A 27040-nucleotide genomic window follows, 5' to 3' on the forward strand; every position below is an offset into this window, starting at 1 on the left:
GTGAAGCTGTTTGTTTAATATGCATTGTATTCTGTTTTGAATGTTTCAGTTAAGGACTTTTATTTTGGTGTTGCGTCCTCTGAGGAGGAGGGTTGTGTGTGTGTGTGAAAAAAAGACAGGAGGTAGAGTGTGACGAGAGGAGACTCGTGTCGATCTCCACAGTTTTTGCTCAAAAAATAGTTAGTCGTCAGTATTTTCAAGTCCATCGTCTTTATTTACATTTACCCACGGGCAGCCAAAATCCACACCTTACATTAGCTTTTCAGTTCTTGCGTTTGCATTTAATGCCCCATTTACACTATAGGTTTTGCTACGGTTACGCCATCCGTCCACACTACTTTTTAGTGGCAAAAACGGAGCGTTTTGGAAACGCTGAAGAGGCTGTTTTTATCCTAAAAAGCTGCTGCTCAGTCTCAGTGTGGATAGGGAAAAACTGAGACATCTGAAAACGGAGGCGACAATTGCCTCTCTGATTGGGGCTTTTCTTCAATATTAATTAGCCTACACAGTTAAAGTTCTGCAACCTCTCCTTGTAAGTTCAGACTTCACAAGTTTGATATGGAAAACAGACTCCCGAGAACATTTTGGGTAAATTTTCAAAGGGAACAGTGTACTGTATAACCTTATTAATATCATCCTGGCTACATTGTTTCACTTTCTTAACAATAAAACTAAACATGAAGGAACTGCTATTTTCATTTTGATATTAACAACTTTACAGTCAGGAGAAATGTTAAGGCGTTGTGCTGCATATATGAGTGTCATCTTCACTGTATGCATATTTATAAAAAAACGGAGCCTAACTGCCTCCTTTCATTTTTTTTTTTTGAATATTATATTTTTTATTTTCTTAAAGCAACATAGAGCGATACAGAAAGCAACAGCAATTATAAAGATAAAACAGAAAAAACAATCAAAAAATAAAATAATAATAAAAATAAAAGGGACATAAGACAGAAAAAAGAAGGTTTTAAAACCATTATTACATCAGTTCCTCTACTATTATACATGGGTCAACAATGTTACACCTATATATCTAGGCCAGTGGGCGCAGGCAATATGGTGATCTTGCAGACGATAACAGGGTTATACCATTAAACTGTTGTTCTGGGCATTTGACAAATAATTAAAAAAGGGTTTCCAGGTGGCTTCGAAACTGGCATTGTTGTCAGAAAGATTGTGTCTTAATCTCTCTAAATGTAAAGTGGTGGAAAATTCTGAAAGCCAGGACTTAAAAAGTGGTTTTGATGGCATTTTCCATAAATAAAGAATAATTTTTTTAGCTAACACCATTCCATATTGAACAGCTTTTTTAAATTGTTGACTGAACCCACGAAGTGAGTCAGACCAACCAAAAACAGCGATTGCTGGATCAGGGGCTAGGTCACAAGAATAAGCCTCAGAGTAGAAGTTGAAAATTTCGCTCCAAAACTCAAAAAGTCTTGGGCATGATCAAAAAAGATGTCCTAAAGAGCCTTCCGCAGATTCACATTTGTTACATTTAGAGGAGATGGAGGGGTAGAATTTATTAAGCTTAACCCTGGAATAATGAAGCCGATGTATTACTTTATATTGGATTAGTTGATGTCTGGAGTTAATAGAACATGTATTTATGACCTTGATAGACTTTTCCCAGTCCTCATTGGTAATTTGAATGCCTAAATCTTTCTCCCAGGAGTCTTTCAAATACAAGGTAGATATGTCAAACTGCTTATTAAAAACGTCTATAAAATGGGAAATCAAATTAGAGGCATCAGGAGAGGCGGAAAGTAATTTATATACATCATGTTCATCTGCCAATAGTTCAAAGTGGGAGATGGATGTACGAACATAGTTTCTCAGCTGTAGATATCTAAAAAAATGTGATGGTAAAAGATCTAATTTTTGGTTTCAGCTGAGGGAATGTAACAAATTTTCCATCCATGTACAAGTCTTTTACAGTGACTATTCCTTTACTGGACCAAATTGAAAATGTGGAGTCATTGAGTGATGGCATAAAGGCGTGGTTATGAGCAATAGGGGTGGACAATGGGGTAGATGGCAACTTAAACACTTTCCGGATCTGACACCATATTTTGAGAGAGCTGCTAAGTATAAAGTTTGTATTGACTACTTTTATCGATGGTGGAGGCGCCGCAAAAAGTAGAGAGGAAAGAGAGTAGTTTGTAACACTCTGTTCGATGATGAGCCAAGATGGAACGTCACCTGCAGACCCTGCAGGGTGAGATTTTTTCCAGTAAGATAAGGCTCTGCAGTTTGCAGCCCAATAATAATACTGGAAGTTTGGCAGGCCTAATCCGCCCTGTGACCTAGGTTTACATACGTGTAGTTTAGAGATACGGTGCGCCTTAAAGCCCCACACAAATGGTAACACAATCGAATCGAGAGTTTTAAAAAACTTTTTGGGCAAAAGAATTGGAAGGTTTTGGAAAAGATATAAAAATCTTGGCAATGTTACCATTTTGACTGCATTCACGCGTCCTACCATAGACAGCGGAAGGGTTCTCCAACTTTCTATATTAAGCTTTAAGCTCTCTAACATAGCTAAATAATTTAATTTGTAGATATCATTTGGGTTTTTTGGTATGATGACCCCCAGGTATTTCAAACTGTCTGCTGCGATTTTAAAAGGTAGGTCTGTAAAAAGCTTGGGTTTGTCTTGTCAGATACAAGCATGAGTTCACTCTTTTGCCAATTCACAGAGTAACCAGAGAGCTTTCCAAAAATCTTCAATAAATCTAACAGGGGTGGGATGGACTGTTCTGGGTTGAGTAGGTAGAGGATAACGTCGTCAGCATAGAGGGATATGTGATGGTCTAATTGGCCTATCTTAGGTGAAAAAAATAAGTGGGTTGTTTCTAATAGCGGTTGCAAGGGGTTCTATAGCTATGGCAAAAAGCAGGGGTGAGAGTGGGCACCCCTGTCTGGTGCCTCTATGCAATGCGAATTGTGAAGATTTATCAAAATTAGTCAGCACTGAAGCCCTAGGTTTGGCATAGAGCATTTTCACTCCTTTCATTTTTATTGAAAATACAAAACACACCCTCTCTTTTGCTAAATATCAGTTTTAATAATCAATAATGCCCATTATAAAAGTATAACATACAATAAGTTTATACATTATAGGAAATAAAGGCAAGCAATTACTCAATGTACAGACTGTACGTGGTTAGATTAATTATTAATTTATCTCTGCGATCAGCCAAAACACATTACCCAAGAACAAGTAGCCTAATAGATTCAAAAGACCAAAGTTGGGGAATATGTTGTTAGATATAGACAACAAGATTAATTAAATATCTCATTTAGCAAATATAATGAGATTTGATCCAGCGAGAGATCCTTGATGAAAACTCAGACTAGCACAACTCTCATCTAGATAGGCTGCAGCGCTTGCCAGAAAGTGTCTGTGTGGTCACGTGATGTGATGCTAATTAATGTTGAAGAAAAGCCCCAATCAGAGAGCCAACAAAGTGACGTCATAGTTCCTCCACTCCACATGCAGTTGTTTTGCATTCCCATATGCCCTGTTGTGTTTTAGTGTGGACAGAGAGCTGTTTATGGAACAAAATCAATGCCAAATGTCTTGGATAAAAAAGCTTATTGAATATCACAAACTGAAAAAAATAATACACCGTATTAACAAGTTCTTGCATTTTAATGACTTGAATTCCAGGGTTTGTATTTTTAGGTCCTGAAATTTAACATATCTGTTTATTTAAGCAGTGAATATTTCAACGAAAAATATTTCAAACAGGTTTTCATACTTAAAAATTCAATAATTCATATTCAGTTTTCAGATTCCACTTACAAAATATTCAATACCCTTTAAAAATACGATGTATAATATTCAAAAGTTAATTTTCAGTTCATTTTATTTCAGTTCAAATATTTGCTTCCATAAATTCAGTGGATCAAATTCGACTGATAAAATTCAACATTACATACGGGAACTGCAGGAGAAGCAATAGATTGCAGAGTGAAGATCGCCAGCTGCTCTAGCTTTCACCAGCAGGTGGAGATGGAATAATTTAAGATTTTTAACCCAGTAAACAGGCGAGAAAAGGCTAATAAAGGAACAAAAGTAGTATTTAATATTAATATCCAATGCCTTGGACATTATAAATGATAAAAAGTATGACTAAAATGAGTAAATTAGGTTTTAGTCATCTATATTTGCCCTTATGTAACGGAAGCCAGCTGGTGATCGCGTAAAGCTCACTCCTTGGATCAGGCCCGGATTGGCTAATCGGGAGGACCGGGAGAATTCCCGGTGGGCCGGTCCGTTTTTTGGCCGCGAGGGCCGGTGTCCCTAGTTCCAGAATCTGTTGCTCTCAGCAGTCACACTTTTTAAAAATAATTGGTAACGCTTTCTTTTACAACCCGCAAAGTACCGCGTAAGTACAGTGAAATTACAGTGTACTTTTCTGTACGTACTGTGTAAGTATAATGAACGTATGTGTAGGTATGAGGGAACAAACCGTAATGCTTGGGTAAAAAGGGGGTAACAACCAGATGTTCATCACGAAAATTACCGCGTAAGTACAGTGAAACAACGGTGTACTTTTCTGTACCTATAGTGTAAGTATAAATAACGTTTACGTAAGTATAAGGGAACAAACTGTAATGCTCGGGTAATAAGGGGATAACAACCAGATATTTAGCATAAAAGGTACCGCGTAAGTACAGTGAAATAACGGTGTACTTTTCTTTAAATTGCAAAAGAACAAACCATAATGTTTGCGTAAAAGGGGAGTAACAATAAGATATCCATCACGCAAAGAAGTATATTAAGTTTAGGATGTACATTTCTTCAAGTATTGTATACATATAAAGAATTATGCAAGGATGGTGACAACCTATTGCTATCTGCAAATGTACTGTATATGCACCTGCGTGAGTACATTAGTACTCTTATTCAGTGCTTGGGTTTTATATGGGGTGTTTAATGAATAAAAGGTTTACAACCTGTGAAATTATGAACCCTTATTGTATACTGTATGTATTTTAAATCTGCAATTCAATATAAAATATATTTCCATATATATTGCCACACTACTTACCTTATGTTTACTCGTCGATCTCACCAAAGCCATCAATGTCTCCATAACTCACTATCAACAAATAACTTTGCATGACATAGGCCTACCGTCAGGGTTCAATGCAGATTAAAACAGGCTCGCATCTTTACTGCTGTTGCACAGGGGGGCTAACTGTTGCATTTCAGTAAATGTATAGCTGATGCTTTATAGAAAAATCTAGTAATTTGGTCTTCAATCAATAAAAACTGCTGCTGTAGTTTACTCTGTTCTTAGTGTTCAAGTATACACTAGTATGTTAAAGTTCAGCTTCTTCCCTCTTTGTTCCCTGTAGTTAAAGGGTAAATACAGTATTTGTTCCCTCCTTGTTCCCTGTACTTACAGGGTAAATACCACATTTGAGGGTTGTAAATTAAAGTGAAGCTTTGTTCCTCCCTTGTTACCTCCTTGTTCCCTGTACTTACAGGGTAAATACCACATTTGAGGGTTGTAAATTAAAGTGAAGCTTTGTTCCTCTCTTGTTACCTCCTTGTTACCTGTACTTACAGGGTAAATACCACATTTGAGGGTTGTAAATTAAAGTGAAGCTTTGTTCCTCCCTTGTTACCTCCTTGTTACCTGTACTTACAGGGTAAATACCACATTTGAGGGTTGTAAATTAAAGTGAAGCTTTGTTCCTCCCTTGTTACCTCCTTGTTACCTGTACTTACAGGGTAAATACCACATTTGAGGGTTGTAAATTAAAGTGAAGCTTTGTTCCTCTCTTGTTACCTGTAGTTAAAGGGTAAATACAACATTTGTTCCCCCCTTGTTCCCTTTAGTTTACAATGTAAAATCTTGAAGGCAGTGAAATAAATATACAAACACACAATATATTTCTTCTTTACTTTGTAACCTTTATTTTAATAAATAAGCATTTTAAAAGACTTCATATTAATCAAACATTGTCTTGTCTATCATTGCCTATACTCATTCATTTTCTCTTCGGCTTTGTCCTTTTGTTAATCTGGGGTCGCCACAGTGGAATAAACCACCATCTTATCCAGCATATGTTTTACGCAGTGGATGCCCTTCCAGCTGCAACCCATCTCTGGGAAACATCCATACACACCCACTCACACGCATTCACTACGGACAATTTAGTCTACCCAATTCACCTGTACCGCATGTCTTTGGACTGTGAGGGAAACCGGAGCACCCGGAGGAAACCCACGCGAACGCAGGGAGAACTCCATGCAGAAACCTTCTTGATGTGAGGAAACAGCACTACCTACTGTGCCACCGTGTTGCCACCCAGCTGCAACCCATCACTGGGAAACATACATACATACTCATTCACACACATACACTACGGACAATTTTACCTTACCCAATGTCACCACATATTTTTGGACTTGTGGGAGCACCCGGAGGAAACCCACGCTAACATGGGGAGAACATGCAAACTCCACACAGAAATGCCAACTGACCCAGCCGAGGCTCGAACCAGCGACCTTCTTGCTGTGAGGCGATTGTGCTACCCACTGCGCCTGCCTATACTCAAACAGCAAAATAACACATTATTTCCTTCCCCCTTTTTTTCTGGCATCTCTTGCTTGGCTTCCTCTTCTGCTCTTCTCAGCTTCCACTGAGGACTCTGATGGTGAGTGGCTGATGAAATCCCATGGGTCTTGCTGCTCTGCATTTATATAAAATATATGAACAGACAGAAAGGCTTTTAGTAAGCTATAGACATGTTTATTTTCCTGTTTAATGTGTGTGTAGTGGTTGTCCAACAATTTCACACACTAAACATTTACAGATACCATACAGACACTATACATTACTATCAAACAAAAGTACTATGATCAGATCATATGGGAGATTGTGATCATTTATAGTGATAATAATTAAAGCGCAGAGGGGAAAAGGCTTAAATAGTAGGCTACTGTGCTAAAGTCCTAGGCAAACGTTAATAGTAATTGGGTGGGGGGGGGGGGGGGGGGGGGTATTGATATATCAAACTGGCATGCTACAGAATATATCAATTTACATTTCCAAACATTAATTTTGTCATTAACTTTGCTGTAATTAACGTATAAAGGGAGAAAATCGTCTGCACAGTCAGTATGACAACAGCCACAAAGATCTGACCTGCTCATCATCCAGTCTTTCTGGAATGACATGAAGAAACTAAATCCAGAGGAACTTTGGCAACATTTCTAAGATGTGCAAAGTAAACGACAGTAAACATTGGTAAATATTCGCTGCTGGCCGTTTAGATTCGGCCATGAACTAACGTTAATGTTACGCTAAAAACAAATGAAACAAAATAAATATAATCTGGTTAATGCACAATTTCTAATCGTAACAATAGCCTTATTTACTGACAACGATTTACTCACATGTGTTACATGGTGACAAGACGGAGCAATTCCAAACGTCCCGAAAGTCTGAGCAAAACCTCGTGGCGTGCTGCTGCAGTTTGATTCGGATCTTTAGAGGCTTCTTGATTCACAACTCGTTTGAATCAACGAATCAGTAGGAGCGTACCTGAAGTGATACCCCCCCCCCCCCCCACCCAATTACTATTAACGTTTGCCTAGGACTTTAGCACAGTAGCCTACTATTTAAGCCTTTTCCCCTCTGCGCTTTAATTATTATCACTATAAATGATCACAATCTCCCATATGATCTGATCATAGTACTTTTGTTTGATAGTAATGTATAGTGTCTGTATGGTATCTGTAAATGTTTAGTGTGTGAAATTGTTGGACAACCACTACACACACATTAAACAGGAAAATAAACATGTCTATAGCTTACTAAAAGCCTTTCTGTCTGTTCATATATTTTATATAAATGCAGAGCAGCAAGACCCATGGGATTTCATCAGCCACTCACCATCAGAGTCCTCAGTGGAAGCTGAGAAGAGCAGAAGAGGAAGCCAAGCAAGAGATGCCAGAAAAAAAGGGGGAAGGAAATAATGTGTTATTTTGCTGTTTGAGTATAGGCAGGCGCAGTGGGTAGCACAATCGCCTCACAGCAAGAAGGTCGCTGGTTCGAGCCTCGGCTGGGTCAGTTGGCATTTCTGTGTGGAGTTTGCATGTTCTCCCCATGTTAGCGTGGGTTTCCTCCGGGTGCTCCCACAAGTCCAAAAATATGTGGTGACATTGGGTAAGGTAAAATTGTCCGTAGTGTATGTGTGTGAATGAGTATGTATGTATGTTTCCCAGTGATGGGTTGCAGCTGGGTGGCAACACGGTGGCACAGTAGGTAGTGCTGTTTCCTCACATCAAGAAGGTTTCTGCACGGAGTTCTCCCTGCGTTCCCGTGGGTTTCCTCCGGGTGCTCCGGTTTCCCTCACAGTCCAAAGACATGCGGTACAGGTGAATTGGGTAGACTAAATTGTCCGTAGTGAATGCGTGTGAGTGGGTGTGTATGGATGTTTCCCAGAGATGGGTTGCAGCTGGAAGGGCATCCACTGCGTAAAACATATGCTGGATAAGATGGTGGTTTATTCCACTGTGGCGACCCCAGATTAACAAAAGGACAAAGCCGAAGAGAAAATGAATGAGTATAGGCAATGATAGACAAGACAATGTTTGATTAATATGAAGTCTTTTAAAATGCTTATTTATTAAAATAAAGGTTACAAAGTAAAGAAGAAATATATTGTGTGTTTGTATATTTATTTCACTGCCTTCAAGATTTTACATTGTAAACTAAAGGGAACAAGGGGGGAACAAATGTTGTATTTACCCTTTAACTACAGGTAACAAGAGAGGAACAAAGCTTCACTTTAATTTACAACCCTCAAATGTGGTATTTACCCTGTAAGTACAGGTAACAAGGAGGTAACAAGGGAGGAACAAAGCTTCACTTTAATTTACAACCCTCAAATGTGGTATTTACCCTGTAAGTACAGGTAACAAGGAGGTAACAAGGGAGGAACAAAGCTTCACTTTAATTTACAACCCTCAAATGTGGTATTTACCCTGTAAGTACAGGTAACAAGGAGGTAACAAGAGAGGAACAAAGCTTCACTTTAATTTACAACCCTCAAATGTGGTATTTACCCTGTAAGTACAGGGAACAAGGAGGTAACAAGGGAGGAACAAAGCTTCACTTTAATTTACAACCCTCAAATGTGGTATTTACCCTGTAAGTACAGGGAACAAGGAGGGAACAAATACTGTATTTACCCTTTAACTACAGGGAACAAAGAGGGAAGAAGCTGAACTTTAACATACTAGTGTATACTTGAACACTAAGAACAGAGTAAACTACAGCAGCAGTTTTTATTGATTGAAGACCAAATTACTAGATTTTTCTATAAAGCATCAGTTATACATTTACTGAAATGCAACAGTTAGCCCCCCTGTGCAACAGCAGTAAAGATGCGAGCCTGTTTTAATCTGCATTGAACCCTGACGGTAGGCAGGTCATGCAAAGTTATTTGTTGATAGTGAGTTATGGAGACATTGATGGCTTTGGTGAGATCGACGAGTAAACATAAGGTAAGTAGTGTATGGAAATATATTTTATATTGAATTGCAGATTTAAAATACATACAGTATACAATAAGGGTTCATAATTTCACAGGTTGTAAACCTTTTATTCATTAAACACCCCATATAAAACCCAAGCACTGAATAAGAGTACTCACGCAGGTGCATATACAGTACATTTGCAGATAGCAATAGGTTGTCACCATCCTTGCATAATTCTTTATATGTATACAATACTTGAAGAAATGTACATCGTAAACTTAATATACTTCTTTGCGTGATGGATATCTTATTGTTACTCCCCTTTTACGCAAACATTATGGTTTGTTCTTTTGCAATTTAAAGAAAAGTACACCGTTATTTCACTGTACTTACGCGGTACCTTTTATGCTAAATATCTGGTTGTTATCCCCTTATTACCCGAGCATTACAGTTTGTTCCCTTATACTTACGTAAACGTTATTTATACTTACACTATAGGTACAGAAAAGTACACCGTTGTTTCACTGTACTTACGCGGTAATTTTCGTGATGAACATCTGGTTGTTACCCCCTTTTTACCCAAGCATTACGGTTTGTTCCCTCATACCTACACATACGTTCATTATACTTACACAGTACGTACAGAAAAGTACACTGTAATTTCACTGTACTTACGCGGTACTTTGCGGGTTGTAAAAGAAAGCGTTACCAAATAATTTATTAATTTACTTGACCACAGCCTTCTTATTCATTATTTTACCGCAGCTCTGCTCTTTTTATCTATTTTCTCGTAGCCTCATCAGGTTAATGATGATATAACTAGATAAGTCACCATTCAACGTACAGCTGTTGTGGTACAGTGGTTAGTACGTTAGATTATGATGCGGCCAACCTGAGTTCGGTCCTTGTCAGAGTAACAATTTTTTTTTTTTTTTATTGTTAAGACATAATACTGTAAGGGTTGTTAAACATTTGAAGTTCTAAAAGAGCTGTTTTCTCAAAAAAAAAAAGACGTGATAGTGTAATTAGAAACTGAATTGGAAATAACCTTATTTTAATATAGTCAGTGGTGAACTGAGGTGGGCCGGTCTGAGCCTTGAAACTCCAGGGCTGAAAAAGAGTCCCACTCCGGCCCTGCCTCGGATCCAGCCAGGGACAGACGTTGTTCTGCAATCTTATCGGAGCTTGTCTCCCATGCCGGCTCGCTCCCTGCTCGGACCGGTGCGGTTACTTGCACATAAACCGTCTTTTGATGAATATGATGTTACACATTGTCTATCTTTATTGACTCTTTCTTCCATAGACGCGAAGTATTATATTGACAGCTAAAGAATATAAACGTAAGAGAAACAGGAGAGGAAATATTATAATAATAATACAAAATAGATAAACATTGACAGGGCTAAGAACAATTACAAACAAAGATTTTCAAAACCAGAGAGATTTTATGAGAATGTCACAAAACAGTTTACTTGGAACTGTTAAACAGAGAGTTCAGGTATGATTTAAGGTTGGTTATGGATGGGGCATCTAGTTTAAAATAACTTAACATGCGAATTGCATTAAAGGAGTGTCTTCAGTTATTATTTAAACGCAGCTATGTCAGGATTGGGATAGGCTATAATTTCATCATTTAAATTATGATTGTTAATATTATTATTTTATGACATGTATTTGGGCTATTGCACTTAAATAAGTCATCTGTGATTCTAAATTATTATTTCTATTTATCCTTTTTAGCTATCACTTTGCTATCGTCTTTCTCTTTTTTTTTCCTAGTTTTTGGGGTTCTGCCACGGTTAAATGTTTGCAAAATGTCTAGTTTGTCCAGATTATTGTTTTATTGTTATGTAGCCTATAGGCGAGAAAAATGTAACGCAAGTGGCAATGTCGCAGCCAATGATAAGTAATAAAATGAGTCATCTGTGGTTTGATAACAGGTAACTTGTTAATACGGTGTATTATTTTTTTCAGTTTGTGATATTCAACAAGCTTTTTTATTCAAGACATTTGGCATTGATTTTGATCCATAGCTGTTCAGAAACACTGGGTGAAACGTTGTGTAGTGTGGACGCGGATCGCTTTCATTCTAAAACACCGTTTTAAAACTAAAACGCACTAGTGTAAACAGGGCCTAAGATCCAATAGTGCTCAAAGTTGTATTTTTGTGTGAGGATTATCCAACAGGTTAAAACGTGTAAGTGTAATGAACTGTGTTTGAGCACAGAGCTTATTATTTGTAATATTCAAAAAGCCTATGGGAAAATCATATAGGGATTTTATTGAGGGAACCAGTTTTATGCTAGCAGCCGATTAGCCAACAAAGTGACGTCATAGTTCCTCCACTCCACATGCAGTTGTTTTGCATTCCCATATGCCCTGTTGTGTTTATATGTTTATCATGTGATCTTGGATCAGTTGTTCTAATCAGCAGCTGCAGCTGTGTGTACTCAGCGTCTCCTATATTAAGAGCTTGATCCAGCTTCATATTGTCAGTTTATTAATTGTGTGTTAATATTGTCTCTGTAGCTGCGTCCCTAATGGCACACTATACACTATGTACTTATGCACTTACTCACTCAACAGCATAGTATATGTATGTAGTGTCATCCCAAATGGCACACTAAAGTTTTTTTACTAAGCGGAAATTCAAACCGTTTCCCTGATGACGTTTGCCAAATCAGTGAAATAAACGACCGAATTATCAAATAACACCTGCCGTGAGTATAACCGCATTCAATCGGGAGGCGCTATAATCACTCTCAGGAGAATTTTGCTTTCACCATCCAAAATAAATAAAGTTATTCAACATGTGCGTCCAATAGCTCTGCCCCTTCCGCTACGTAAGCAAACCTGCGGTCACTGAGTGCGTGAAGTGTCCAACATTCCACCCTTCATTTTAGCGGCTGAATGAGTACATCATCCGGGTAATTAAAGTGCACTTATTATTTTTTGAGTTTTCAGTGTGAACGCACTATTTGTACTACAAAATGGTGTAGAATAGTGCATAAGTATGTGATTTGGGACGCAGCTTGTGTCTCGCCGGGACCCTCGTTAGCTTGTTTTGGACTTTCTGACCTCACCTGTGCCGTGTCTGCAATAGCCCTGTTTCCGGTGCTGGTTTGCACCTTTGATCTGCACCTTGTTTACTTGATTTTTGTTATTAAACTCGCTTGGAACTGGTTCCATCAGACTTTGTCTATCATTCATACCATGTGACAGAAAACCAATCCTAAAAGGGTCATGAATCCCCCTCTTTTGGTTCAAGTCTACCTCAGAATTAAAAAAAAAAAATGCTTCATGGGCGTGGAGTGCTGCAAGCAGTCCCTAATTAATTAAGAATTAGGGTCTAATCATATGATTAGAAAACTACACTATGAAGAATAATTAGAAACTGATGCATCATCATCACTCCACTAGTTAATGTGCGCTTTGTCACCTATTTTGATCCAGGCCCAGAAATGATTTTAAAACCAGAAGATGACATTAGCCAACAAAAGTTTAAAATGATCCAGTTTTCATAACAATTAAAAGGCACCTATGGTAAAAAATCTACTTTTCAAGCTGTTTGGACAGATCTGTGTGTTGGTATAGTGTATAGACCGTCATACTGGGGTGATATGAACACACCCAGTCCTTTTTTTTCTATTTAACTACAAAAAAAGGGTTGACCAATTGGAGCTGTTTTCAAATCGATCGCACCATTACGTAGGTGTGCGATCCCCCCGCCCACCGAATTGATTGACAGCAGCGCGTATTAACATATCCTGAGTTTGTCGTTTCCGCCGTTATCTGCGTGTAAGTCGAAGCTATGCCACCAAGAGAACACCCTTGTGCTATTTTAGGATGTAAGGCTCAGCACAAGAGCCTTCACCGTCTTCCTGCAAATGAGCAACAGAGGCTTAAGTGGCTGAGTTTCATCTTTGAAGACAAGGTGCCTGAAAATGTACCAAAACTGTTGTATGTTTGCGCTAACCACTTTAGCGTAGACTGCCTCGAGAACGCGGGACAATACAACACCGGATTCGCGAGTAAATTGTTTCTGAAAACTGGATCAGTTCCCACAATACATAATCCTGGCTCACTACAAGTAAGTATTACATTTTCTGTACTTCTAGCCTTAGCATTCTAATAATGTTAAGCCGAAATGAATAGCATCTGCGGCTAAAGTTGCTTCGGAAGTTTGTTTGCACGTGTTTACTGCTATTATGCTTTTCTAAAACAGTCTAAACTCGAAGTTGAAAGTGGTAATGTGTACAAAAAGGGCTTTTAGCCATTAGAAACAGAAACCGTAGAAAAATATAAATATTGTAATAAAGCAGTAACCAGTACTGGCTACAGCTAAAGTTTGTTGTGTATGTGGGATGTTTGTTGTAATGTGGATACTGTAATGTTAAGCAGAAATGAATAGCATCTGCAGCTAAAGCTACTTCGGATGTTTGCGTGTTTACAGCTATTGTGCTTTTCTTAAACAGTCTAAATACTCGAAGCTGTAAGTGGTAATGTGTACATGAAGGGGTTTTAGCCATCAGAAACAGAAACCGTAGAAAATTTTTTTGTAATAAAGCAGTACCACTGGCTAAGTTACAGCTAAAGTTTGTTTTGTATGTGGGATGTTTGTTGTAATTTTTTCACTGTACTTGCACGTGGTCTGCAGTTGTTTACAATTAGATCGGTATGTTTTCAGCGAATAAAGTTCATTTTAAAAAATTTATGTTTTCTTACAAAGGCCACGACGTCGACACAGCGCAACAAGGTGGATGGTGCTTCCCAGACAGAACCATTTCGCACATCATTACACAGTGTTGGTACCCAAATGTTTTTTAGGACGCTTCAGGCCAAACGCAGGAGTACAAGTAAGTTAAAATTTCTCTGTTTATTTTAAGTTGCTGCATTAGAAAGGTGTTTTACTATCTTTATAAACGTGCAATTAGATTAATCATAAAATTACACTATAGGTGTCCAGACAACAGTATCCAGTTTTGAACTGACTGTACCATCAGCGTCCTCTACTGCGTTTATGACTTCGACACCTCTCAAACCTTCATTAAAAAGACCTCGTCTGGAGCTGGATGAGGAGGAGGAAGAAGAAGAAGCCGAAGAGACTTTTACAGAGTCAAAAATTATAGCCCAAGATTCGGATGTGACATTTGACCCTGCAGAGAAATACACATCTGGAACTGAACCAACAGACTTGTCGTGAGTTTATGCATTATGTAACTTATTTGCAAGATTGTGTATTGTCATCATAACATTCATCATCTTTTTTTACTTATGTACATGTGTATATTTATTTTTACAGAATCCAGGAATGCCCAGTTCATAACATAGCCAAGTTCATTGTCTATGAAACATGCCTCATGGAGCTCTTCAGTGACTGCCCAGTGTGTCAGAGGAGATGTGATGTAAAGTCACAAAGGCTTGGGACATTTCTGAGCGTACAGCAAGTCTGCCCACACTTCGAGTTTATAAGAAAATGGAACAGTCAGCCAATTATTGGTAGTACTCCAGCTGGCAACCTGCATCTTTCTGCTGCAGTCTACTTGAGCGGTGCATCATTTTTTGTAGTTGAAAAGGTAATTATCTATCAAAATTTATCACATTTCTTTTAGAAACATAATATTAATTTTGTCACAGGGTGCATGCACATTGTACTAAAAAATCTCCTCTCTGTTGTCAGGTATTTGCTGCAATGAAACTACACATTTTTAAATATGATTCATTTCGCCGACATGCAACCGACTTTGCATTAAACCTGCTATTGTCCACAAGTGGAGAAATTGTCAGAGTGAAATGCTAGAACACACTGTTAGACCTTACCTGTTTTTTTTACAGTAGAATACTGGCAACACTGTTGCCAGTCACTCACTGTAAAAGTTTGGTTACAGTAAGTAACTGGCAACAGTGTTGCCAGTTATTTACTGTAACTGAACCATTACAGTGAGTGGCTGGCAACAGTGTTGCCAGTTATTTACTGTAACTCAACCGATACAGTGAGTAGCTGGCAACAGTGTTGCCAGTTAATTACTGTAATAGAGCAGCAGTGGTAACTAACTGGAAACTGTGTACAGTTAATTACTGTGTTGTAGTGTTACAAATCACAGCATTATACTGCATACACATTAATAGTATGTCATATATAGTTATTGTAGTGTTACTAAAATTAATCAGTATTCTTAGCTGTTATTTAAAAATAGAAGGCATAACATTTTTCAGACAAATTTATTTTATTGTTTTGGCACCAAACAAATAAATAACAGAAAAAGTATAACAAAATTAAGAAATCAGCAGAAATTAATATTGTCTTGCTTATTACAGGTCTGCACAGTAAGGCTGCGGTCACACTAACATTTGAGCAAGCAAAATTCTGTCATACTGCACCGCGAAGTGGAATTAAACAAAATAATTAGAGATAGAAAAAACAAGCGACTGGTCCATAATTTAAATTTTTGTTCAGACAGGTCATGTTTTGATCTTTGATTGGTATCAAGCAATCACATGATGTGATTTCGCATGTCAGCGTTCTCCAAGCTTGAATTTTCCAATGCTGAGAATTATGAAATTTGTCTCATGACAGTCTGCAGTACTCACATGCGTATGAATGGAAGTCTATAGGGAGAAAAGTGCAGTGTGACCGGGACTTTAAGCTGTAACTCTAATTAAACACACCTGATTAAACTAATTATGGCTTGTTAGAAATCTACAGGTAATGTTGAAGCAGGGTGGGTACTAAACTCTGCTGCCCTGCAGTTCTCCATGAACTTGGAGTTTGACCCCCATGATATATAGCAGGGGTGCTCAATCCTGTTCCTGGATATCTACTTTCCTGCAGATTTCAGTTGCTACCCATATCAAACACACCTGCCTGTAATTATCAAGTGGTGTTCAGGTCCTAATTAATTGGTTAAGGTGTGTTTGATATGGATAGCAACTGAAATCTGCAGGAAGGTGGATCAGCAGCAAATGAACAGAACCAGGTTTTATTCTCTAAACTCTGAGTTTCTGTCGGTCTCCTCCCCTTTTTTAAAGATGAAGCGGTATTTCTCGCCTTAGTCTTACGTTTCCACCCACCTATTTTAATGCTCATTTTAGATATGTGCATAAAAACGATTGATAGAAATGTCATGATGCACATAACTTTTTAAAATATGCATAAAAACATGCATAACTGAGTAGGATAAACTTTTATTCGATAGAAAATGTGTGCATAAACTACGATGGAAACACTTTTACTGAACAAATTACAGTATGTACATTAAAAAAAAGATTATGATCATATGATAATGAAAATGTGTGTAAATGGACAAACCAGCAGGCTGGGCACACTGTAACATGTCTTAAATATTGTTTTAGTCATTCTAAAATGCCTTAACTGTTTCAGTATTAGTGTATATTATTAATTACCTCAGAGTGTCTGGAACGTGTCAAGAGTCTCCGCGTCTCATGGCTTCAGACGCCCCCATGTGTTCATTGTGTTTCAGCATTGGCTTCTGACATCGAGGCGCAAGTACATTAATTAGGCTAAATAAAGAATTAATTGACGCAGCTTCTTCTACCACAGTAAATTCTGTTTTTACTGTTGATATTTGGTGCCAGTTTAATCAGGAAGTGACGATTTTTTTTCTCTTTGACTCGTTGGATGGAATTTTATTCGCATCTTTTATGCAATATTCCAGTTTTGCACATAAATTTATGTAATATATTTGGATGGAAACATAGCTATTGCCTACATTTTAGTCACACACAGAAGAACTGTACTAGATGGCTTATCCTTTTTTAATAAATAATTAAATTTACCTTCGACATGCACTGTAACTAGATTAATGGGATTATTATTCTTTCTAAAAATTATTTTTAGTACTGCTTACCTTCTAAATGTTATATTAACCTCTATCACTTGATCAATAAAAAAGGCAGACACACAAGTGCACTGTTAAATCATTTAAAACTAATAAATGTATAAAAAAGTTTAGAAAAAAAAATATAAACGTCAGAAATTACATTACTTATTTTATTATACTTAAATATTTAAATACTTAAAAAGTGAAATTAGGCATTAACTTGAGCAGCTGTTTTCCCACGCTAACTGTCTCTTCTTCACTGATGGTTGCTTCTTTTCAAATATATACACTCATATTTGCTATAACTTTGCATGAGAACATCAAGTTCAGCTGGAGAAAGAAATGGTGATCTCTTTTATAAGATATTGCCATAGTCACTCGTAATGTCTGCGCTCCATTGATAATGCCTTTTTAAAGTCACGGTGCGTGCGCTTAACTCTGAGTTGGTCTACTCGAAGTTATGTAATGGTTGAACAGTAATGGTTGAACAGTAATTTGCTATTTATTGTCAGTTACTATCTGTAATGAGTACATAAAGTAAATTACTGGAATTTGTTCTTTACACTACACAATTTCATACAAAGTCTACTCCTTTTACAGTAAAATGATATGTGTTAATAAATAATAAATGTTTTCTTTTATTACAGCAAAACACTGGCTATTTTACAGTTATTTACTGCATAATCTACAGAGTAACAGTACAGTTATACTAATTAAACACACCTGATCAAACTAAATCTAAAGGTAGTGTGTTGAAGCAGGGCTGGAACTAAATTCTGCTGGGCTGCGGCCCTTCAGGGGTTTGACATCCCTGGTACATAGCATATTTTCAAAGAAATTGCCTACATTTATCACAATCATGCACATATCATTGAATAAAAACAATAAAAATATAAAAACTTCATCCAAAGCAAAAAAATAAATAATCTGATCCTCATGTTGTTCCAAACCTGTAGTAATAATAATAATAAAAAAACAAATAACTTGATTAATACATTTATTTAGGAAAGTCTTTATACTATACTGTTAATGCCATTTTTTACCAACTTCATTTGAAGTTTTCCAAACAAATTCATTGAGTCTCTGCGAAAATGTATGTACGTACTGTTTAAGATATTTTTTAAATAACGCATTTTTACTAGTTAATTAGCAAAATACTAATATTCAGCTTAAAGTGCAATTTAAAAGCTTAACTATTGGCTAAAATAGGCAAATTGAAGCTTTCCACAGCGTCATACTGCGGTTTGCACCCAAAAATGTGGTATTCCCATTTCTGGTGATGCTATGCAGGTAAAGCCACTGATCAGAAATTAATATTTACAATATCATACAGTCTTGTCATGGTACGTCATTTACATTTTTCTTTTTATTAGGCTGTACTTGGCTGCACTGCATTACAATGAAAATGCCGGGCGTCCCCAGGCCACATCAGCAACTAGTAAACCTCTTTACAAGCTTGCCTTTGCCAAGGCGAAGAAAGGAGAGTATAGGGTCCGAGAAGTGAAGACACAGCTATCTTTCGGTATGTATATAAATGTTTATATTATTATTAATACTTCAATAAATAAATAAAAAAATAATTGCACTTTACATTCACAATGAAAACTCACTATTCAAAATACAAAATTAAGTTACTAAAAAGATAACAGTTATATTGCACAGGTTATGTAGAAGAGCTGCCTCATCTTCAACGAAATGTTTGTGGACCCATCACCCTATGTTGATGAAGTGTTGGGAATTCACATACCACCTGCTCTATCATCAGCCTACGATCGACCTTAGATGGAGGATATCTCCAGCAGGGTGACCCGTTTCAATCAATAGCTATTTTAAAACCAACATAGCTGCCCTGCACTTCAGGAAACTGTCTGCGAATCTTCAGCACCACACAGGCAGGAATCACAACACGGACTCTCCGCCCGAGGAAACCCCAACACCAGCTCACAAAGCTCCGATAAGCCAAAAGGCGGCACTGTCTAACAGAGACATAATAATGAAACTTTGTTTTAGAAATTGCACTACAATTTGAACTTGGGAGTTATCACATATTTTTGATAAAATAACTAGCTTTAACAAAATTTTAGAAGTGATATTTTGTTTATTCAACTGCCAATGTGTGTTTGATATGTTTGTAGATATACTGTACTTTCTAATGTTCATGGACAATTGTATTTAATTCAACAAAGTGACACAACTTGGAGTTTATATTTTATATTTGCACAAGGATACATTTTATATTTGCTAATCACATTTTAATTTATACTTCAATATAAAGTTTTTATATGACTCAGGAATTGAAGCATCTTTTCTGAAGGGTTGATGTTTCTATGCCATACTGATTTTTATATATTTTAAGAGTTTATATATTAAAATGTTTAGTGAATTTAAAATTATTTTTCAATAAAAAGTACATACATTTCTCAGCCTTTTATGAAGTCATTCAAGTCATCTCAGAAATAGCAGCAATAAAAAGGTACGTATTTAATTTTTATTGACATTGAGGTAAAGTTGGTTTTATATTCAGATATTCAGACATTCTCCTTAATAGTATCATTTCAGTAAAGTATTCTTTGCAAATTTAAAATAGGGAAATCGTATTAGTAGCAAATGACAAAGTACAACATTGTTTACAGTCAAGTAGATAGTGTTAATGTTGTTTACACGTCATACTTGCATGCTAAATACGATCGATTGTTTAAAGTAACATGGTAAACAATACAGGGACTTCTGAATGTGCGAATATAAAACCAACTTTATCGCTATTTTATTGACTACACGGCGTTAATGTGCTTAAAAAGAAAGCGAGCATGCAGATCATGAACAAGGTAACCTGCTATTCTTTCTATTTATTTAAACTCACTTTTTCACTCCACGAAGTCGCAAGGGACCATAGTCTGCTTTGTATATATTCGATGCATTTTGCAAGGAATAAATATTGAAGCAAATGGGATCCATTCCTGGATGCTCCGTCATGCACGAGTGTTGCACTTCCAGTTGATCCATTCATCTTCTAACCTTATTACACGACACAGTTATGCTGTTTATTATCTCATTCGATGTCTTTAGAGCAGCAACGTTAACATAAACTGGAAATTTACCTGCGGTATCTCCCTGCAGCATACATTTTCAGCCTCAGTTGGCATTTTTTCACAATTGCCAAACAAGCACCTGCAAATATTTGTCAACGTCAATATTCATGAATTATGAATAAATCATACCGATGCAAAAGTTACATAGCGGCTGTAAAAATATACAAAAGACATAAAATATTTTGTATGTACCACTTTGACACATTCTGGCACATTCGGATTATAGATTCCACAACAGTCGACTCTGCTTGATGTGTGTCCGAGTCTGGGTCATATATGTGGGGTTGAATTGTGTTCCTCTCACCCATGTTGACTCTTACTGTCTGCCTCTGTGATGCAGTGCACAAAGGAGAGGCGCTCTTGTCTCCGCCCCCTTGTTACATTGGGCGGGCAGTCGAAACTCATTATCATGTTAAGCAACACACCCCAAAACAACAACCTGTGTACACGTCTCTAAATTTACACTTTTTAACACAGCATAATAACAACATCTGAATTGCGTTTTGATCTGAACCTACATTGGCATACTCAAAAGAACCATAATATTATTATTAAATCTCAAAAAAGGGCTAAACTATGTGCCCTTTAAATCTGACAGGTACTAACATTGCCTTAACAGATGCTCAAAACACACAATTTTTTCTAAGAAAAAAAAAATTATTAAAAGTACTCCAGGGTATCTTGACCCTTTAAAGGCCATGAAATCCCCATCTCAGCAGGGTGTTTCCACACCTCTAGTTTGAAATAAGTAAGCAAAGTGGGTTTGTCCAGCTTTGTGTAGGTAAGAGTGTCCAGCAATGAAAGAGAGAAGGGTCTGCATGAAAAGGGTCTTCATTATGTGCAAGCACCCAAACAGATGCAGGGGACATGGACAGTGATTCAGAAAGCAGCGTTTCTGAGAGGTGTGTGGAAGTGGATGATTTCTCTCCATCAGATTCCCCTCTGTCACATTCTCTGAAAGTGCAAATCCACTGCTGTATAATTTTTAATCTTTCAACACAAACACAACTGAGAAAGCAGGAGAAATTAAAGATGCTCCTGACGAGGCGAATATTGAAATCTCACAATAGTAGTTATTATTCCCAACTGTATTTGTTGAAATAAACAAATAAATAATAAATACACCATTGTGCCTGCCACAAATACTGCACTAAAAAATGGACTGTTGTAATCTAAATTATCCCTGTTGTAATATTGGTATCCCAGGTGAAAAGAAAGTGTACTTAAGTTGTATTTTTTAGACATACTTATCATACTTTAATTGTACTATACTAAGTGGATATTAAGTGTGTTATTTTGGAACAACTTCAAGCATATTAATTGCTACTTTATATATACTTAAGATTAACTTTAAGCTACTTAAAATATGTTGTAACATACTTAGATGTGTTAAAATGGACATACTTTGAGTACAATTAAAGTGTACTTTTAAAAGTGCATTTTATTTAAAGTACATTTAAATTATGTACTTGAAATACAGTTAAAGTATATTTAAAACACAGTTAAAGTATATTTTAAGTTTAGATAAAGTATATTTTCAGCCCAGTTGCAGTGCATTAAAGTAGTTTAAGCCCAGTTGAAGTATACTTAAAGTTGTGATGAAGTGTAATTTAAGCACACCTAAAGTGCAATTTTAAACTAGTTAAAGAATATTTTAAGCCTAGTAGAAGAATATTTTAAGCTTTACATTAAACATTTTACATTGTGTTATTACTATACTTTCTATACATTTGCAGAGTACTACAAGACCTACTTTATTTCAACAACAATTAACAACATCATTCAGGATAATGTATTTAAATTATATTACACACACTGTAAAAAAAACCCTAATTTTACAGAAAATATCCTTAATTTTTTAACAGTAATTTTTTGTCATTTCACATTATATTCAAAACTTAGTAAAATGACAACCAATCTCTCTAAATTAACCGTTTGACTTTCATTTTAGGTACTTTATTATTAAAGACAAAATACTGACATTTGTGTTTTTTATACAGGGAGATTACAGTATTATTTATACAGTATTTTTTCTGTTATTTTAAATTATATTCAAAAGTTCGTATAAAATTACAAACAATATCTGTAAATTAACAGCTTGAATGTTATTTTATGTACTATGTAAGTAATGACAATTTACAGCAATTTGTCTGTTTTTTTACAAAAAAATTGACGTATTATTTACAGTGTTTTTTCCTGTTTTTTAAGTACATTTAAAATAACGTAAAATTAAAGTAATAAATTGTAATTACTTGCTCTGTAAAAAAATAAATCGTAAAAAAAGGTCAAATGACTGGCTGCTACGGCTGCCAAACAAAAACCATAAAATGAAGGTAAAATTTCTTTGTTGAAAAAAAGTGCAAAAAATAATAAATCTACAAATATTTTCATTAAAATGTTTACAGAGAAACACTGTTATTTTAAAGACTTTTCCTAGATTATTACTATCAAATCCATTTAATAAAGTAACACGCTAAGAGTGCTCACATACACCTGTTCCAGATTCCGCTGATTGCACACACACAGTCGGAGGACTGTTATGAACTGATTACATTCACTTTAAAATCAGCACAGAAACAGGCACCAATTGCTTAGTCTTGTTATACTGTTACTGTGAACAATATGACACGTTTCTCTTCTTTTGCCTTGCTTTGTTTGTTAATTGTTTAAGTTGTTTGCTGCCAGGACTGATCATTTGCTTGTTAATTGACCATGACTCTGGATTCACTGCATACATCTGTATGCAGTTTGCCCCTGTGTTGACTTGCTTGCCTGACCATCTCTGTGTAATAAACCTGCATTTGAATCTGCACTTCTTTGTCAGCGTGTCCTCCACGTTACAGTTCCATTTCATTTAAGATTTGGAACTGAATAATTTCATACAACTTAAACCTCTACATGTTTTAAAGTAATACTATTCAATAAAATGTAATGTTATAGTTGTGAGAATTTTAATCAGTTGTATCTCGTTTGATGTTTTTTCCAAACTTTTTTGATCCAAAATAAAACCGTTAAATTACGACCAAGAGCATGTTTTGGCATTTTATTAAAGGTGTTTAATTGTAAAAAATAAAAATAAATAACATTGTTTTTTCTTGAACTTTTAGTGCAGTCACTTTATTGATGGTGTTCGATCATAATAATCTAGGAAAAGTCTGTAAAATAACAGTGTTTCTCTGCAAAACTCTTATTGTGTTACTTTATTAAATGGATTTGATTGTAATAATCAGCTAGTGATAAAAACAGCTTCAGCCACTAAAAGGCTTCATTCTTTTTGTTTTAGACAACATTTCATGCAATGTTAAACATGTTAAAGCAAGTTGCAAGTGAAAAATTTTATGTCTCTGACTAAGTTTGCATTACTGCTTAATTTGAACTCTCTGTTGGCTGGGAAAAGCTTATTCTGAGGTCTCATACAGCTAGTGATAAAAACAGCTTCAGCCACTAAAAGGCTTCATTCTTTTTGTTTTAGACAACATTTCATGCAATGTTAAACATGTTAAAGCAAGTTGCAAGTGAAAATTTGTGTCTCTGACTGAGTTTGCATTACTGCTTAATTTGAGCTCTCTGTTGGCTGGGAAAAGCTTATTCTGAGGTCTCATACAGCTAGTGATAAAATCAGCTTCAGCCACTAAAATGCCTCATTCTTTTTGTTTTAGACAACATTTCATGCAATGTTGAACATGTTAAAGCAAGTTGCAAGTGAAAATCTGTGTCTCTGACTGAGTTTGCTTTACTGCTTAATTTGAACTCTCTGTTGGCTGGGAAAAGCTTATTCTGAGGTCTCATACAGCTAGTGATAAAATCAGCTTCAGCCACTAAAAGGCCTCATTCTTTTTGTTTTAGACAACATTTCATGCAATGTTGAACATGTTAAAGTAAGTTGCAAGTGAAAATCTGTGTCTCTGACTGAGTTTGCATTACTGCTTAATTTGAGCTCTCTGCTGGCTGGGAAAAGCTTATTCTGAGCTCTAATCCACCAAGTGATAAAAACAGCTTCAACCACTAAACAGCATCATTCTTTTTGTTTTAGACAGCATTGCATGCAGTGTTGAACATGTTAAAGCAAGTTGCAAGTGAAAATCTGTGTCTCTGACTGAGTTTGCATTACTGCTTAATTTGAGCTCTCTGCTGGCTGGGAAAAGCTTATTCTGAGGTCTCATACAGCTAGTGATAAAAACAGCTTCAGCCACTAAAAGGCTTCATTCTTTTTGTTTTAGACAACATTTCATGCAATGTTAAACATGTTAAAGCAAGTTGCAAGTGAAAATTTGTGTCTCTGACTGAGTTTGCATTACTGCTTAATTTGAGCTCTCTGTTGGCTGGGAAAAGCTTATTCTGAAGTCTCATACAGCTAGTTATAAAATCAGCTTCAGCCACTAAAATGCCTCATTCTTTTTGTTTTAGACAACATTTCATGCAATGTTGAACATGTTAAAGCAAGTTGCAAGTGAAAATCTGTGTCTCAGACTGAGTTTGCTTTACTGCTTAATTTGACCTCTCTGCTGGCTGGGAAAAGCTTATTCTGAGGTCTCATACAGCTAGTGATAAAAACAGCTTCAGCCACTAAAAGGCTTCATTCTTTTTGATTTAGACAACATTTCATGCAATGTTAAACATGTTAAAGAAAGTTGCAAGTGAAAATCTGTGTCTCTGACTGAGTTTGCATTACTGCTTAATTTGAGCTCTCTGCTGGCTGGAAAAAGCATATTCTAAGCTCTAATTCACCAAGTGATGAAAACAGCTTCAGCCACTAAACAGCATCATTCTTTTTGTTTTAAACAGCATTTCATGCAGTGTTGAACATGTTAAAGCAAGTTGCAAGTGAAAATCTGTGTCTCTGACTGAGTTTGCATTACTGCTTAATTTGAGCTCTCTGCTGGCTGGGAAAAGCGTATTCTGAGCTCTAATTCACCAAGTGATAAAAACAGCTTCAGCCACTAAACAGCATCATTCTTTTTGTTTTAGACAGCATTTCATGCAGTGTTGAACATGTTAAAGCAAGTTGCAAGTGAAAATCTGTGTCTCTGACTGAGTTTGCGTTACTGCTTAATTTGACCACTCTGCTGGCTGGGAAAAGCTTATTCTGAGGTCTCATACAGCTAGTGATAAAAACAGCTTCAGCCACTAAAAGGCTTCATTCTTTTTGTTTTAGACAACATTTCATGCAATGTTAAACATGTTAAAGCAAGTTGCAAGTGAAAATCTGTGTCTCTGACTGAGTTTGCATTACTGCTTAATTTGAGCTCTCTGCTGGCTGGGAAAAGCTTATTCTGAGGTCTCATACAGCAAGTGATAAAATCAGCTTCAGCCACTAAAAGGCTGCATTCTTTTTGTTTTAGACAACATTTCATGCAATGTTAAACATGTTAAAGCAAGTTGCAAGTGAAAATCTGTGTCTCTGACTGAGTTTGCATTACTGCTTAATTTGACCTCTCTGCTGGCTGGGAAAAGCTTATTCTGAGGTCTCATACAGCTAGTGATAAAAACAGCTTCAGCCACTAAAAGGCTTCATTCTTTTTGATTTAGACAACATTTCATGCAATGTTAAACATGTTAAAGAAAGTTGCAAGTGAAAATCTGTGTCTCTGACTGAGTTTGCATTACTGCTTAATTTGAGCTCTCTGCTGGCTGGAAAAAGCATATTCTGAGCTCTAATTCACCAAGTGATAAAAACAGCTTCAGCCACTAAACAGCATCATTCTTTTTGTTTTAGACAGCATTTCATGCATTGTTGAACATGTTAAAGCAAGTTGCAAGTGAAAATCTGTGTCTCTGACTGAGTTTGCGTTACTGCTTAATTTGACCACTCTGCTGGCTGGGAAAAGCTTATTCTGAGGTCTCATACAGCTAGTGATAAAAACAGCTTCAGCCACTAAAAGGCTTCATTCTTTTTGTTTTAGACAACATTTCATGCAATGTTAAACATGTTAAAGCAAGTTGCAAGTGAAAATCTGTGTCTCTGACTGAGTTTGCATTACTGCTTAATTTGAGCTCTCTGCTGGCTGGGAAAAGCTTATTCTGAGGTCTCATACAGCAAGTGATAAAATCAGCTTCAGCCACTAAAAGGCTGCATTCTTTTTGTTTTAGACAACATTTCATGCAATGTTAAACATGTTAAAGCAAGTTGCAAGTGAAAATCTGTGTCTCTGACTGAGTTTGCATTACTGCTTAATTTGACCTCTCTGCTGGCTGGGAAAAGCTTATTCTGAGGTCTCATACAGCTAGTGATAAAAACAGCTTCAGCCACTAAAAGGCTTCATTCTTTTTGATTTAGACAACATTTCATGCAATGTTAAACATGTTAAAGAAAGTTGCAAGTGAAAATCTGTGTCTCTGACTGAGTTTGCATTACTGCTTAATTTGAGCTCTCTGCTGGCTGGAAAAAGCATATTCTGAGCTCTAATTCACCAAGTGATGAAAACAGCTTCAGCCACTAAACAGCATCATTCTTTTTGTTTTAAACAGCATTTCATGCATTGTTGAACATGTTAAAGCAAGTTGCAAGTGAAAATCTGTGTATCTGACTGAGTTTGCATTACTGCTTAATTTGAGCTCTCTGCTGGCTGGGAAAAGCGTATTCTGAGCTCTAATTCACC

Source organism: Danio rerio, chromosome 14 (genome assembly GCF_052040795.2).
Source record: "Danio rerio strain M-AB ecotype USA chromosome 14, GRCz13ab, whole genome shotgun sequence".
Lineage (NCBI taxonomy): Eukaryota > Metazoa > Chordata > Actinopteri > Cypriniformes > Danionidae > Danio > Danio rerio.